This window comes from Pseudophryne corroboree, chromosome 8 (assembly GCF_028390025.1).
Source record: "Pseudophryne corroboree isolate aPseCor3 chromosome 8, aPseCor3.hap2, whole genome shotgun sequence".
Lineage (NCBI taxonomy): Eukaryota > Metazoa > Chordata > Amphibia > Anura > Myobatrachidae > Pseudophryne > Pseudophryne corroboree.
The window spans coordinates 456,831,855-456,848,253 of record NC_086451.1 but is presented as its reverse complement, the minus strand read 5'-3'; the positions used below and the strand labels follow the sequence as shown (position 1 = coordinate 456,848,253).

Sequence of the window (16,399 nt, the reverse complement as noted above, 5' to 3'; positions counted from 1 at the left end):
ATGCCATGTTGGGTGCTGGATAATGGATGATATATAAAACTATTTCACTGTAAATAGAAATAAAATGTCTCATGGTTGATATTTTCTATGAGAACATTTTTTACTTGATCTATATTATTGTGATAATTTCCTGAAGCCTTGTAGCCCCAGGGTATGTACACAGCCATTGTGTCTGTATTACTTATATGTGTACAGTTACCCTTCTGAGTGAGTGGGTGGCACAGGTGACACTGGAAGGACACTGGGTATACTCTGTATTAGTGTGTGCACAGCACAGAGCACAGAGAGGTAATGAGCTAATGTACAGGACACAGGAGCACTCCTGCTATCAGCACTTGCACTGCCAGCCTCCCTCACACTCCCTGGTGGTCTAGTGGTTAGGATTCGGCGCTCTCACCGCCGCGGCCCGGGTTCGATTCCCGGTCAGGGAAGAAGTATTTTTTTGTTATTGATTAAATAATTAATTGAGTTATTTAATTTCTTTCTTTATTCTTTTCAGTTTATTTTTATCATTTAATTGATATTTTATAAATCTACCTATGGGCTAGTTTATTACTGTGTGACACAGACCTCTGTAACACTCAGCATCTCTACTGACTTGCACTGACAGGTTCACTTCACTTTCTAGGAGTGTTTTGTAACTCAATGCATGAATCAGCACAAATATATATATATATATATATATATATATATATATATATATATATATATATATATGTGTTTCCTGATATGTCATTAGGAATCACTATTACCATGCAGAGGAAAAAAAATGTATAGCTGCAATTGTGGAAGAAAAGAATCTGCGTTGGCCGGGAATCGAACCCGGGTCAACTGCTTGGAAGGCAGCTATGCTCACCACTATACCACCAACGCCTGATGCTGGGAACAGGATCCTGTACTGCTTATGTCAGGGGAATCATTCACTGCTCAGCTCACACCCTACCCTGTGCATTCTCCTGCTCAGCCGTCACTGTGCTCTCCCCTATACCGCTTGTCAGCTCACATTGTGTGCTCTCCCCTACCCTGCCTCACACTGTATGCTCTCCCCTATGCTGCTCATTCCTTATCCTGATCAGCTCGCACTGTGCTCACTTCTATCCTGCTCATCTCCCACTGTGCTCACTTCTATCCTGCTCATCTCCCACTGTGCGCTCTCCCCTATCCTGCTCAGCTCCCACTGTGCGCTCTCCCCTATCCTGCTCAGCTCCCACTGTGCTCTCCCCTATCCTGCTCAGCTCCCACTGTGCGCTCTCCCCTATCCTGCTCATCTCCCACTGTGCGCTCTCCACTATCCTGCTCATCTCCCACTGTGCGCTCTCCCCTATCCTGCTCAGCTCCCACTGTGCGCTCTCCCCTATCCTGCTCATCTCCCACTGTGCGCTCTCCCCTATCCTGCTCAGCTCCCACTGTGCGCTCTCCCCTATCCTGCTCAGCTCCCACTGTGTACTCTCCCCTATCCTGCTCAGCTCCCGCTGTGTGCTTTCCCCTATCCTGCTCAGCTCCCACTGTTCTCTCTCCTATCCTGCTCATCTCCCACTGTGCGCTCTCCCCTATCCTGCTCAGCTCCCACTGTGCTCTCCCCTATCCTGCTCAGCTCCCACTGTGCGCTCTCCCCTATCCTGCTCATCTCCCACTGTGCGCTCTCCACTATCCTGCTCATCTCCCACTGTGCGCTCTCCCCTATCCTGCTCAGCTCCCACTGTGCGCTCTCCCCTATCCTGCTCATCTCCCACTGTGCGCTCTCCACTATCCTGCTCATCTCCCACTGTGCGCTCTCCCCTATCCTTCTCAGCTCCCACTGTGCTCTCCCCTATCCTGCTCAGCTCCCACTGTGCGCTCTCCCCTATCCTGCTCATCTCCCACTGTGCGCTCTCCCCTATCCTGCTCAGCTCCCGCTGTGCGCTCTCCCCTATCCTGCTCAGCTCCCGCTGTGCGCTCTCCCCTATCCTGCTCAGCTCCCGCTGTGCGCTCTCCCCTATCCTGCTCAGCTCCCGCTGTGTGCTCTCCCCTATCCTGCTCAGCTCCCGCTGTGTGCTCTGCTCTCCCCTATCCTGCTCAGCTCCCGCTGTGTGCTCTCCCCTATCCTCTCCCACTGTGCGCTCTCCCCTATCCTGCTCAGCTCCCGCTGTGCGCTCTCCCCTATCCTGCTCAGCTCCCGCTGTGTGCTCTCCCCTATCCTGCTCAGCTCCCGCTGTGTGCTCTCTCTATCCTGCTCAGCTCCCGCTGTGTGCTCTCCCCTATCCTGCTCATCTCCCACTGTGCTCTCCCCTATCCTGCTCATCTCCCACTGTGTGCTCTCCCCTATCCTGCTCAGCTCCCACTGTGCTCTCCCCTATCCTGCTCAGCTCCCACTGTGCGCTCTCCCCTATCCTGCTCATCTCCCACTGTGCGCTCTCCCCTATCCTGCTCAGCTCCCACTGTGTGCTCTCCCCTATCCTGCTCATCTCACACTGTGCTCTCCCCTATCCTGCTCATCTCCCGCTGTGTGCTCTCCCCTATCCTGCTCATCTCACACTGTGCTCTCCCCTATCCTGCTCAGCTCCCGCTGTGTGCTCTCCCCTATCCTGCTCAGCTCCCACTGTGTGCTCTCCCCTATCCTGCTCAGCTCCCGCTGTGTGCTCTCCCCTATCCTGCTCAGCTCCCGCTGTGTGCTCTCCCCTATCCTGCTCATCTCACACTGTGCTCTCCCCTATCCTGCTCATCTCCCACTGTGCTCTCCCCATGCCATCTCACACTGTGCTCTCCCCTATCCTGCTCAGCTCCCACTGTGCGCTCTCCCCTATCCTGCTCATCTCACACTGTGCTCTCCCCTATCCTGCTCATCTCACACTGTGCTCTCCCCTATCCTGCTCAGCTCCCACTGTGCTCTCTCCTATCCTGCTCATCTCCCACTGTGTGCTCTCCCCTATCCTGCTCAGCTCCCACTGTGCTCTGCCCTATCCTGCTCAGCTCCCACTGTGCTCTCCCCTATCCTGCTCAGCTCCCACTGTGCGCTCTCCCCTATCCTGCTCATCTCCCACTGTGTGCTCTCCACTATCCTGCTCATCTCCCACTGTGCACTCTCCCCTATCCTGCTCAGCTCCCACTGTGCTCTGCCCTATCCTGCTCATCTCCCACTGTGCTCTCCCTTATCCTGCTCAGCTCCCGCTGTGTACTCTCCCCTATCCTGCTCAGCTCCCACTGTCTACTCTCCCCTATCCTGCTCAGCTCCCGCTGTGTGCTCTCCCCTATCCTGCTCATCTCCCACTGTGCGCTCTCCCCTATCCTGCTCAGCTCCCACTGTGTGCTCTCCCCTATCCTGCTCAGCTCCCACTGTGCGCTCTCCCCTATCCTGCTCAGCTCCCACTGTGCGCTCTCCCCTATCCTGCTCAGCTCCCACTGTGCTCTCCCCTATCCTGCTCAGCTCCCACTGTGCGCTCTCCCCTATCCTGCTCATCTCCCACTGTGCGCTCTCCACTATCCTGCTCATCTCCCACTGTGCGCTCTCCCCTATCCTGCTCAGCTCCCACTGTGCGCTCTCCCCTATCCTGCTCATCTCCCACTGTGCGCTCTCCCCTATCCTGCTCAGCTCCCACTGTGCGCTCTCCCCTATCCTGCTCAGCTCCCACTGTGTACTCTCCCCTATCCTGCTCAGCTCCCGCTGTGTGCTCTCCCCTATCCTGCTCAGCTCCCACTGTGCTCTGCCCTATCCTGCTCATCTCCCACTGTGCTCTCCCTTATCCTGCTCAGCTCCCGTTGTGTACTCTCCCCTATCCTGCTCAGCTCCCACTGTGTACTCTCCCCTATCCTGCTCAGCTCCCGCTGTGTGCTCTCCCCTATCCTGCTCAGCTCCCACTGTGCTCTCTCCTATCCTGCTCATCTCCCACTGTGCGCTCTCCCCTATCCTACTCAGCTCCCACTGTGTGCTCTCCCCTATCCTGCTCAGCTCCCACTGTGCTCTCTCCTATCCTGCTCTTCTCCCACTGTGCGCTCTCCCCTATCCTGCTCAGCTCCCACTGTGCGCTCTCCCCTATCCTGCTCAGCTCCCACTGTGCTCTCCCCTATCCTGCTCAGCTCCCACTGTGCGCTCTCCCCTATCCTGCTCATCTCCCACTGTGCGCTCTCCACTATCCTGCTCATCTCCCACTGTGCGCTCTCCCCTATCCTGCTCAGCTCCCACTGTGCGCTCTCCCCTATCCTGCTCATCTCCCACTGTGCGCTCTCCCCTATCCTGCTCAGCTCCCACTGTGCGCTCTCCCCTATCCTGCTCAGCTCCCACTGTGTACTCTCCCCTATCCTGCTCATCTCCCACTGTGTGCTCTCCCCTATCCTGCTCATCTCACACTGTGCTCTCCCCTATCCTGCTCAGCTCCCACTGTGCTCTCCCCTATCCTGCTCAGCTCCCACTGTGCGCTCTCCCCTATCCTGCTCATCTCCCACTGTGCGCTCTCCCCTATCCTGCTCAGCTCCCACTGTGTGCTCTCCCCTATCCTGCTCATCTCACACTGTGCTCTCCCCTATCCTGCTCATCTCCCGCTGTGTGCTCTCCCCTATCCTGCTCATCTCACACTGTGCTCTCCCCTATCCTGCTCAGCTCCCGCTGTGTGCTCTCCCCTATCCTGCTCAGCTCCCACTGTGTGCTCTCCCCTATCCTGCTCAGCTCCCGCTGTGTGCTCTCCCCTATCCTGCTCAGCTCCCGCTGTGTGCTCTCTCCTATCCTGCTCATCTCACACTGTGCTCTCCCCTATCCTGCTCATCTCCCACTGTGCTCTCCCCATCCTGCTCATCCCACTGTGTGCTCTCCCCTATCCTGCTCAGCTCCCACTGTGCGCTCTCCCCTATCCTGCTCATCTCACACTGTGCTCTCCCCTATCCTGCTCATATCACACTGTGCTCTCCCCTATCCTGCTCAGCTCCCACTGTGCTCTCTCCTATCCTGCTCATCTCCCACTGTGTGCTCTCCCCTATCCTGCTCAGCTCCCACTGTGCTCTGCCCTATCCTGCTCAGCTCCCACTGTGCTCTCCCCTATCCTGCTTAGCTCCCACTGTGCGCTCTCCCCTATCCTGCTCATCTCCCACTGTGTGCTCTCCACTATCCTGCTCATCTCCCACTGTGCGCTCTCCCCTATCCTGCTCAGCTCCCACTGTGCTCTGCCCTATCCTGCTCATCTCCCACTGTGCTCTCCCTTATCCTGCTCAGCTCCCGCTGTGTACTCTCCCCTATCCTGCTCAGCTCCCACTGTCTACTCTCCCCTATCCTGCTCAGCTCCCGCTGTGTGCTCTCCCCTATCCTGCTCAGCTCCCACTGTGCTCTCTCCTATCCTGCTCATCTCCCACTGTGCGCTCTCCCCTATCCTGCTCATCTCCCACTGTGCGCTCTCCCCTATCCTGCTCAGCTCCCACTGTGCGCTCTCCCCTATCCTGCTCATCTCCCACTGTGCGCTCTCCCCTATCCTGCTCAGCTCCCACTGTGCGCTCTCCCCTATTCTGCTCAGCTCCCACTGTGTACTCTCCCCTATCCTGCTCAGCTCCCGCTGTGTGCTCTCCCCTATCCTGCTCAGCTCCCACTGTGCTCTGCCCTATCCTGCTCATCTCCCACTGTGCTCTCCCTTATCCTGCTCAGCTCCCGTTGTGTACTCTCCCCTATCCTGCTCAGCTCCCACTGTGTACTCTCCCCTTTCCTGCTCAGCTCCCGCTGTGTGCTCTTCCCTATCCTGCTCAGCTCCCACTGTGCTCTCTCCTATCCTGCTCATCTCCCACTGTGCGCTCTCCCCTATCCTACTCAGCTCCCACTGTGTGCTCTCCCCTATCCTGCTCAGCTCCCACTGTGCTCTCTCCTATCCTGCTCATCTCCCACTGTGCGCTCTCCCCTATCCTGCTCAGCTCCCACTGTGCGCTCTCCCCTATCCTGCTCAGCTCCCACTGTGCTCTCCCCTATCCTGCTCAGCTCCCACTGTGCGCTCTCCCCTATCCTGCTCATCTCCCACTGTGCGCTCTCCACTATCCTGCTCATCTCCCACTGTGCGCTCTCCCCTATCCTGCTCAGCTCCCACTGTGCGCTCTACCCTATCCTGCTCATCTCCCACTGTGCGCTCTCCCCTATCCTGCTCAGCTCCCACTGTGCGCTCTCCCCTATCCTGCTCAGCTCCCACTGTGTACTCTCCCCTATCCTGCTCAGCTCCCGCTGTGTGCTCTCCCCTATCCTGCTCAGCTCCCACTGTGCTCTCTCCTATCCTGCTCATCTCCCACTGTGCGCTCTCCCCTATCCTGCTCAGCTCCCACTGTGCTCTCTTCTATCCTGCTCAGCTCCCACTATGCGCTCTCCCCTATCCTGCTCAGCTCCCACTGTGCGCTCTCCACTATCCTGCTCATCTCCCACTGTGCGCTCTCCCCTATCCTGCTCAGCTCCCACTGTACGCTCTCCCCTATCCTGCTCATCTCCCACTGTGCGCTCTCCACTATCCTGCTCATCTCCCACTGTGCGCTCTCCCCTATCCTGCTCAGCTCCCACTGTGCTCTCCCCTATCCTGCTCAGCTCCCACTGTGCGCTCTCCCCTATCCTGCTCATCTCCCACTGTGCGCTCTCCCCTATCCTGCTCATCTCCCACTGTGCGCTCTCCCCTATCCTGCTCAGCTCCCGCTGTGTGCTCTCCCCTATCCTGCTCAGCTCCCACTGTGCTCTCTCCTATCCTGCTCATCTCCCACTGTGCGCTCTCCCCTATCCTGCTCAGCTCCCACTGTGCTCTCCCCTATCCTGCTCAGCTCCCACTGTGCGCTCTCCCCTATCCTGCTCATCTCCCACTGTGCGCTCTCCACTATCCTGCTCATCTCCCACTGTGCGCTCTCCCCTATCCTGCTCAGCTCCCACTGTGCGCTCTCCCCTATCCTGCTCATCTCCCACTGTGCGCTCTCCACTATCCTGCTCATCTCCCACTGTGCGCTCTCCCCTATCCTGCTCAGCTCCCACTGTGCTCTCCCCTATCCTGCTCAGCTCCCACTGTGCGCTCTCCCCTATCCTGCTCATCTCCCACTGTGCGCTCTCCCCTATCCTGCTGAGCTCCCGCTGTGCGCTCTCCCCTATCCTGCTCAGCTCCCGCTGTGTGCTCTCCCCTATCCTGCTCAGCTCCCGCTGTGCGCTCTCCCCTATCCTGCTCAGCTCCCGCTGTGCGCTCTCCTCTATCCTGCTCAGCTCCCGCTGTGTGCTCTCCCCTATCCTGCTCAGCTCCCGCTGTGTGCTCTCCCCTATCCTGCTCATCTCCCACTGTGCGTTCTCCCCTATCCTGCTCAGCTCCCGCTGTGCGCTCTCCCCTATCCTGCTCAGCTCCCGCTGTGTGCTCTCCCCTATCCTGCTCAGCTCCCGCTGTGTGCTCTCTCTATCCTGCTCAGCTCCCGCTGTGTGCTCTCCCCTATCCTGCTCATCTCCCACTGTGCTCTCCCCTATCCTGCTCATCTCCCACTGTGTGCTCTCCCCTATCCTGCTCATCTCACACTGTGCTCTCCCCTATCCTGCTCAGCTCCCACTGTGCTCTCCCCTATCCTGCTCAGCTCCCACTGTGCGCTCTCCCCTATCCTGCTCATCTCCCACTGTGCGCTCTCCCCTATCCTGCTCAGCTCCCACTGTGTGCTCTCCCCTATCCTGCTCATCTCACACTGTGCTCTCCCCTATCCTGCTCATCTCCCGCTGTGTGCTCTCCCCTATCCTGCTCATCTCACACTGTGCTCTCCCCTATCCTGCTCATCTCCCGCTGTGTGCTCTCCCCTATCCTGCTCAGCTCCCACTGTGTGCTCTCCCCTATCCTGCTCAGCTCCCGCTGTGTGCTCTCCCCTATCCTGCTCAGCTCCCGCTGTGTGCTCTTCCCTATCCTGCTTATCTCACACTGTGCTCTCCCCTATCCTGCTCAGCTCCCGCTGTGTGCTCTCCCCTATCCTGCTCATCTCCCACTGTGTGCTCTCCCCTATCCTGCTCAGCTCCCGCTGTGTGCTCTCCCCTATCCTGCTCAGCTCCCGCTGTGTGCTCTCCCCTATCCTGCTCAGCTCCCGCTGTGTGCTCTCCCCTGTCCTGCTCAGCTCCCACTGTGCTCTCCCTATCCTGCTCAGCTCCCACTGTGCTCTCCCCTATCCTGCTCAGCTCCCACTGTGCGCTCTCCCCTATCCTGCTCATCTCACACTGTGCTCTCCCCTATCCTGCTCATCTCACACTGTGCTCTCCCCTATCCTGCTCAGCTCCCACTGTGCTCTCTCCTATCCTGCTCATCTCCCACTGTGTGCTCTCCCCTATCCTGCTCAGCTCCCACTGTGCTCTGCCCTATCCTGCTCAGCTCCCTCTGTGCTCTCCCCTATCCTGCTCAGCTCCCACTGTGCGCTCTCCCCTATCCTGCTCATCTCCCACTGTGTGCTCTCCACTATCCTGCTCATCTCCCACTGTGCGCTCTCCCCTATCCTGCTCAGCTCCCACTGTGCTCTGCCCTATCCTGCTCATCTCCCACTGTGCTCTCCCTTATCCTGCTCAGCTCCCGCTGTGTACTCTCCCCTATCCTGCTCAGCTCCCACTGTGTACTCTCCCCTATCCTGCTCAGCTCCCGCTGTGTGCTCTCCCCTATCCAGCTCAGCTCCCACTGTGCTCTCTCCTATCCTGCTCATCTCCCACTGTGCGCTCTCCCCTATCCTGCTCAGCTCCCACTGTGTGCTCTCCCCTATCCTGCTCAGCTCCCACTGTGCTCTCTCCTATCCTGCTCATCTCCCACTGTGCGCTCTCCCCTATCCTGCTCAGCTCCCACTGTGCGCTCTCCCCTATCCTGCTCAGCTCCCACTGTGCTCTCCCCTATCCTGCTCAGCTCCCACTGTGCGCTCTCCCCTATCCTGCTCAGCTCCCGCTGTGCGCTTTCCCCTATCCTGCTCAGCTCCCGCTGTGTGCTCTCCCCTATCCTGCTCAGCTCCCGCTGTGTGCTCTCTCTATCCTGCTCAGCTCCCGCTGTGTGCTCTCCCCTATCCTGCTCATCTCCCACTGTGCTCTCCCGTATCCTGCTCATCTCCCACTGTGCGCTCTCCCCTATCCTGCTCATCTCCCACTGTGCGCTCTCCCCTATCCTGCTCATCTCCCACTGTGCTCTCCACTATCCTGCTCATCTCCCACTGTGCGCTCTCCCCTATCCTGCTCAGCTCCCACTGTGTGCTCTCCCCTATCCTGCTCATCTCACACTGTGCTCTCCCCTATCCTGCTCATCTCCCGCTGTGTGCTCTCCCCTATCCTGCTCATCTCACACTGTGCTCTCCCCTATCCTGCTCAGCTCCCACTGTGCTCTCCCCTATCCTGCTCAGCTCCCACTGTGCGCTCTCCCCTATCCTGCTCATCTCCCACTGTGCGCTCTCCCCTATCCTGCTCAGCTCCCACTGTGTGCTCTCCCCTATCCTGCTCATCTCACACTGTGCTCTCCCCTATCCTGCTCATCTCCCGCTGTGTGCTCTCCCCTATCCTGCTCATCTCACACTGTGCTCTCCCCTATCCTGCTCAGCTCCCGCTGTGTGCTCTCCCCTATCCTGCTCAGCTCCCGCTGTGTGCTCTCCCCTATCCTGCTCAGCTCCCGCTGTGTGCTCTCCCCTATCCTGCTCAGCTCCCGCTGTGTGCTCTCCCCTATCCTGCTCATCTCACACTGTGCTCTCCCCTATCCTGCTCAGCTCCCGCTGTGTGCTCTCCCCTATCCTGCTCATCTCCCACTGTGTGCTCTCCCCTATCCTGCTCAGCTCCCGCTGTGTGCTCTCCCCTATCCTGCTCATCTCACACTGTGCTCTCCCCATCCTGCTCATCTCACACTGTGCTCTCCCCTATCCTGCTCAGCTCCCACTGTGCGCTCTCCCCTATCCTGCTCATCTCACACTGTGCTCTCCCCTATCCTGCTCATCTCACACTGTGCTCTCCCCTATCCTGCTCAGCTCCCACTGTGCTCTCTCCTATCCTGCTCATCTCCCACTGTGTGCTCTCCCCTATCCTGCTCAGCTCCCACTGTGCTCTGCCCTATCCTTCTCAGCTCCCACTGTGCTCTCCCCTATCCTGCTCAGCTCCCACTGTGCGCTCTCCCCTATCCTGCTCATCTTCCACTGTGTGCTCTCCACTATCCTGCTCATCTCCCACTGTGCGCTCTCCCCTATCCTGCTCAGCTCCCACTGTGCTCTGCCCTATCCTGCTCATCTCCCACTGTGCTCTCCCTTATCCTGCTCAGCTCCCGCTGTGTACTCTCCCCTATCCTGCTCAGCTCCCACTGTGTACTCTCCCCTATCCTGCTCAGCTCCCGCTGTGTGCTCTCCCCTATCCTGCTCAGCTCCCACTGTGCTCTCTCCTATCCTGCTCAGCTCCCACTGTGCGCTCTCCCCTATCCTGCTCAGCTCCCACTGTGTGCTCTCCCCTATCCTGCTCAGCTCCCACTGTGCTCTCTCCTATCCTGCTCATCTCCCACTGTGCGCTCTCCCCTATCCTGCTCAGCTCCCACTGTGCGCTCTCCCCTATCCTGCTCAGCTCCCACTGTGCTCTCCCCTATCCTGCTCAGCTCCCACTGTGCGCTCTCCCCTATCCTGCTCATCTCCCACTGTGCGCTCTCCACTATCCTGCTCATCTCCCACTGTGCGCTCTCCCCTATCCTGCTCAGCTCCCACTGTGCGCTCTCCCCTATCCTGCTCATCTCCCACTGTGCGCTCTCCCCTATCCTGCTCAGCTCCCACTGTGCGCTCTCCCCTATCCTGCTCAGCTCCCACTGTGTACTCTCCCCTATCCTGCTCATCTCCCGCTGTGTGCTCTCCCCTATCCTGCTCAGCTCCCACTGTGCTCTCTCCTATCCTGCTCATCTCCCACTGTGCGCTCTCCCCTATCCTGCTCAGCTCCTACTGTGCTCTCCCCTATCCTGCTCAGCTCCCACTGTGCGCTCTCCCCTATCCTGTTCATCTCCCACTGTACGCTCTCCACTATCCTGCTCATCTCCCACTGTGCGCTCTCCCCTATCCTGCTCATCTCCCACTGTGCGCTCTCCACTATCCTGCTCATCTCCCACTGTGCGCTCTCCCCTATCCTGCTCAGCTCCCACTGTGCTCTCCCCTATCCTGCTCAGCTCCTACTGTGCGCTCTCCCCTATCCTGCTCAGCTCCCGCTGTGCGCTCTCCCCTATCCTGCTCAGCTCCCGCTGTGCGCTTTCCCCTATCCTGCTCATCTCACACTGTGCTCTCCCCTATCGTGCGCTCTCCCCTATCCTGCTCAGCTCCCGCTGTGCGCTCTCCCCTATCCTGTTCAGCTCCCGCTGTGTGCTCTCCCCTATCCTGCTCAGCTCCCGCTGTGTGCTCTCCCCTATCCTGCTCAGCTCCCGCTGTGCGCTCTCCCCTATCCTGCTCAGCTCCCACTGTGCGCTCTCCCCTATCCTGCTCAGCTCCCGCTGTGCGCTCTCCCCTGTCCTGCTCAGCTCCCGCTGTGCGCTCTCCCCTATCCTGCTCAGCTCCCGCTGTGTGCTCTCTCTATCCTGCTCAGCTCCCACTGTGTGCTCTCCCCTATCCTGCTCAGCTCCCGCTGTGTGCTCTCTCTATCCTGCTCAGCTCCCACTGTGTGCTCTCCCCTATCCTGCTCATCTCCCACTGTGCTCTCCCCTATCCTGCTCATCTCCCACTGTGTGCTCTCCCCTATCCTGCTCATCTCCCACTGTGCTCTCCCCTATCCTGCTCAGCTCCCACTGTGCTCTCCCCTATCCTGCTCAGCTCCCACTGTGCGCTCTCCCCTATCCTGCTCATTTCCCACTGTGCGCTCTCCCCTATCCTGCTCAGCTCCCACTGTGTGCTCTCCCCTATCCTGCTCATCTCACACTGTGCTCTCCCCTATCCTGCTCAGCTCCCGCTGTGTGCTCTCCCCTATCCTGCTCATCTCCCACTGTGCTCTCCCCTATCCTGCTCAGCTCCCACTGTGCTCTCCCCTATCCTGCTCAGCTCCCACTGTGCGCTCTCCCCTATCCTGCTCATCTCCCACTGTGCGCTCTCCCCTATCCTGCTCATCTCCCACTGTGCGCTCTCCACTATCCTGCTCATCTCCCACTGTGCGCTCTACCCTATCCTGCTCAGCTCCCACTGTGCGCTCTCCCCTATCCTGCTCAGCTCCCACTGTGTACTCTCCCCTATCCTGCTCAGTTCCCGCTGTGTGCTCTCCCCTATCCTGCTCAGCTCCCACTGTGCGCTCTCCCCTATCCTGCTCAGCTCCTACTGTGCTCTCCCCTATCCTGCTCAGCTCCCACTGTGCGCTCTCCCCTATCCTGCTCATCTCCCACTGTACGCTCTCCACTATCCTGCTCATCTCCCACTGTGCGCTCTCCCCTATCCTGCTCAGCTCCCACTGTGCGCTCTCCCCTATCCTGCTCATCTCCCACTGTGCGCTCTCCACTATCCTGCTCATCTCCCACTGTGCGCTCTCCCCTATCCTGCTCAGCTCCCACTGTGCTCTCCCCTATCCTGCTCAGCTCCTACTGTGCGCTCTCCCCTATCCTGCTCATCTCCCACTGTGCGCTCTCCCCTATCCTGCTCATCTCCCACTGTGCGCTCTCCCCTATCCTGCTCAGCTCCCGCTGTGCGCTCTCCCCTATCCTGCTCAGCTCCCGCTGTGCGCTTTCCCCTATCCTGCTCAGCTCCCACTGTGTGCTCTCCCCTATCCTGCTCATCTCACACTGTGCTCTCCCCTATCGTGCGCTCTCCCCTATCCTGCTCAGCTCCCGCTGTGCGCTCTCCCCTATCCTGCTCAGCTCCCGCTGTGTGCTCTCCCCTATCCTGCTCAGCTCCCGCTGTGTGCTCTCCCCTATCCTGCTCAGCTCCCGCTGTGCGCTCTCCCCTATCCTGCTCAGCTCCCACTGTGCGCTCTCCCCTATCCTGCTCAGCTCCCGCTGTGCGCTCTCCCCTATCCTGCTCAGCTCCCGCTGTGCGCTCTCCCCTATCCTGCTCAGCTCCCGCTGTGTGCTCTCTCTATACTGCTCAGCTCCCACTGTGTGCTCTCCCCTATCCTGCTCAGCTCCCGCTGTGTGCTCTCTCTATCCTGCTCAGCTCCCACTGTGTGCTCTCCCCTATCCTGCTCATCTCCCACTGTGCTCTCCCCTATCCTGCTCATCTCCCACTGTGTGCTCTCCCCTATCCTGCTCAGCTCCCACTGTGCTCTCCCCTATCCTGCTCAGCTCCCACTGTGCGCTCTCCCCTATCCTGCTCATTTCCCACTGTGCGCTCTCCCCTATCCTGCTCAGCTCCCACTGTGTGCTCTCCCCTATCCTGCTCATCTCACACTGTGCTCTCCCCTATCCTGCTCAGCTCCCGCTGTGTGCTCTCCCCTATCCTGCTCATCTCCCACTGTGCTCTCCCCTATCCTGCTCAGCTCCCACTGTGCTCTCCCCTATCCTGCTCAGCTCCCACTGTGCGCTCTCCCCTATCCTGCTCATCTCCCACTGTGCGCTCTCCCCTATCCTGCTCATCTCCCACTGTGCGCTCTCCACTATCCTGCTCATCTCCCACTGTGCGCTCTCCCCTATCCTGCTCAGCTCCCACTGTGCTCTCCCCTATCCTGCTCAGCTCCTACTGTGCGCTCTCCCCTATCTTGCTCATCTCCCACTGTGCGCTCTCCCCTATCCTGCTCAGCTCCCGCTGTGCGCTCTCCCCTATCCTGCTCAGCTCCCGCTGTGCGCTCTCCCCTATCCTGCTCAGCTCCCACTGTGCGCTCTCCCCTATCCTGCTCATCTCCCACTGTGCTCTCCCCTATCCTGCTCAGCTCCCACTGTGCTCTCCCCTATCCTGCTCAGCTCCCACTGTGCGCTCTCCCCTATCCTGCTCATCTCCCACTGTGCGCTCTCCCCTATCCTGCTCAGCTCCCACTGTGCGCTCTCCCCTATCCTGCTCATCTCACACTGTGCGCTCTCCCCTATCCTGCTCAGCTCCCACTGTGCGCTCTCCCCTATCCTGCTCAGCTCCCACTGTGTACTCTCCCCTATCCTGCTCAGCTCCCGCTGTGTGCTCTCCCCTATCCTGCTCAGCTCCCACTGTGCTCTGCCCTATCCTGCTCATCTCCCACTGTGCTCTCCCTTATCCTGCTCAGCTCCCGTTGTGTACTCTCCCCTATCCTGCTCAGCTCCCACTGTGTACTCTCCCCTATCCTGCTCAGCTCCCACTGTGCTCTCTCCTATCCTGCTCATCTCCCACTGTGCGCTCTCCCCTATCCTACTCAGCTCCCACTGTGTGCTCTCCCCTATCCTGCTCAGCTCCCACTGTGCTCTCTCCTATCCTGCTCATCTCCCACTGTGCGCTCTCCCCTATCCTGCTCAGCTCCCACTGTGCGCTCTCCCCTATCCTGCTCAGCTCCCACTGTGCTCTCCCCTATCCTGCTCAGCTCCCACTGTGTGCTCTCCCCTATCCTGCTCAGCTCCCACTGTGCGCTCTCCCCTATCCTGCTCATCTCCCACTGTGCGCTCTCCACTATCCTGCTCATCTCCCACTGTGCGCTCTCCCCTATCCTGCTCAGCTCCCACTGTGCGCTCTACCCTATCCTGCTCATCTCCCACTGTGCGCTCTCCCCTATCCTGCTCAGCTCCCACTGTGCGCTCTCCCCTATCCTGCTCAGCTCCCACTGTGTACTCTCCCCTATCCTGCTCAGCTCCCGCTGTGTGCTCTCCCCTATCCTGCTCAGCTCCCACTGTGCTCTCTCCTATCCTGCTCATCTCCCACTGTGCGCTCTCCCCTATCCTGCTCAGCTCCCACTGTGCTCTCTTCTATCCTGCTCAGCTCCCACTATGCGCTCTCCCCTATCCTGCTCAGCTCCCACTGTGCGCTCTCCACTATCCTGCTCATCTCCCACTGTGCGCTCTCCCCTATCCTGCTCAGCTCCCACTGTGCGCTCTCCCCTATCCTGCTCATCTCCCACTGTGCGCTCTCCACTATCCTGCTCATCTCCCACTGTGCGCTCTCCCCTATCCTGCTCAGCTCCCACTGTGCTCTCCCCTATCCTGCTCAGCTCCCACTGTGCGCTCTCCCCTATCCTGCTCATCTCCCACTGTGCGCTCTCCCCTATCCTGCTCATCTCCCACTGTGCGCTCTCCCCTATCCTGCTCAGCTCCCGCTGTGTGCTCTCCCCTATCCTGCTCATCTCCCACTGTGCTCTCTCCTATCCTGCTCATCTCCCACTGTGCGCTCTCCCCTATCCTGCTCAGCTCCCACTGTGCTCTCCCCTATCCTGCTCAGCTCCCACTGTGCGCTCTCCCCTATCCTGCTCATCTCCCACTGTGCGCTCTCCACTATCCTGCTCATCTCCCACTGTGCGCTCTCCCCTATCCTGCTCAGCTCCCACTGTGCGCTCTCCCCTATCCTGCTCATCTCCCACTGTGCGCTCTCCACTATCCTGCTCATCTCCCACTGTGCGCTCTCCCCTATCCTGCTCAGCTCCCACTGTGCTCTCCCCTATCCTGCTCAGCTCCCACTGTGCGCTCTCCCCTATCCTGCTCATCTCCCACTGTGCGCTCTCCCCTATCCTGCTGAGCTCCCGCTGTGCGCTCTCCCCTATCCTGCTCAGCTCCCGCTGTGTGCTCTCCCCTATCCTGCTCAGCTCCCGCTGTGCGCTCTCCCCTATCCTGCTCAGCTCCCGCTGTGCGCTCTCCTCTATCCTGCTCAGCTCCCGCTGTGTGCTCTCCCCTATCCTGCTCAGCTCCCGCTGTGTGCTCTCCCCTATCCTGCTCATCTCCCACTGTGCGTTCTCCCCTATCCTGCTCAGCTCCCGCTGTGCGCTCTCCCCTATCCTGCTCATCTCACACTGTGCTCTCCCCTATCCTGCTCAGCTCCCACTGTGCTCTCCCCTATCCTGCTCAGCTCCCACTGTGCGCTCTCCCCTATCCTGCTCATCTCCCACTGTGCGCTCTCCCCTATCCTGCTCAGCTCCCACTGTGTGCTCTCGCCTATCCTGCTCATCTCACACTGTGCTCTACCCTATCCTGCTCATCTCCCGCTGTGTGCTCTCCCCTATCCTGCTCATCTCACACTGTGCTCTCCCCTATCCTGCTCAGCTCCCGCTGTGTGCTCTCCCCTATCCTGCTCAGCTCCCACTGTGTGCTCTCCCCTATCCTGCTCAGCTCCCGCTGTGTGCTCTCCCCTATCCTGCTCAGCTCCCGCTGTGTGCTCTTCCCTATCCTGCTTATCTCACACTGTGCTCTCCCCTATCCTGCTCAGCTCCCGCTGTGTGCTCTCCCCTATCCTGCTCATCTCCCACTGTGTGCTCTCCCCTATCCTGCTCAGCTCCCGCTGTGTGCTCTCCCCTATCCTGTTCAGCTCCCGCTGTGTGCTCTCCCCTATCCTGCTCAGCTCCCGCTGTGTGCTCTCCCCTGTCCTGCTCAGCTCCCACTGTGCTCTCCCTATCCTGCTCAGCTCCCACTGTGCTCTCCCC

The 16,399-nt window shown here is 59.3% G+C and overlaps 2 non-coding genes across 2 annotated transcripts; one reads left to right on the top strand and one right to left on the bottom strand.

The window, feature by feature from the left end:
* Positions 1-359: 359 nt before the first annotated feature.
* Positions 360-431, top strand: TRNAE-CUC (transfer RNA glutamic acid (anticodon CUC)). The gene has a single exon. It is a non-coding gene; the product is annotated as a tRNA-Glu (tRNA).
* Positions 432-801: 370 nt separating this feature from the next.
* TRNAG-UCC (transfer RNA glycine (anticodon UCC)) lies at positions 802-873 on the bottom strand. The gene has a single exon. It is a non-coding gene; the product is annotated as a tRNA-Gly (tRNA).
* Between the last annotated feature and the right edge of the window lie 15,526 nt (positions 874-16,399).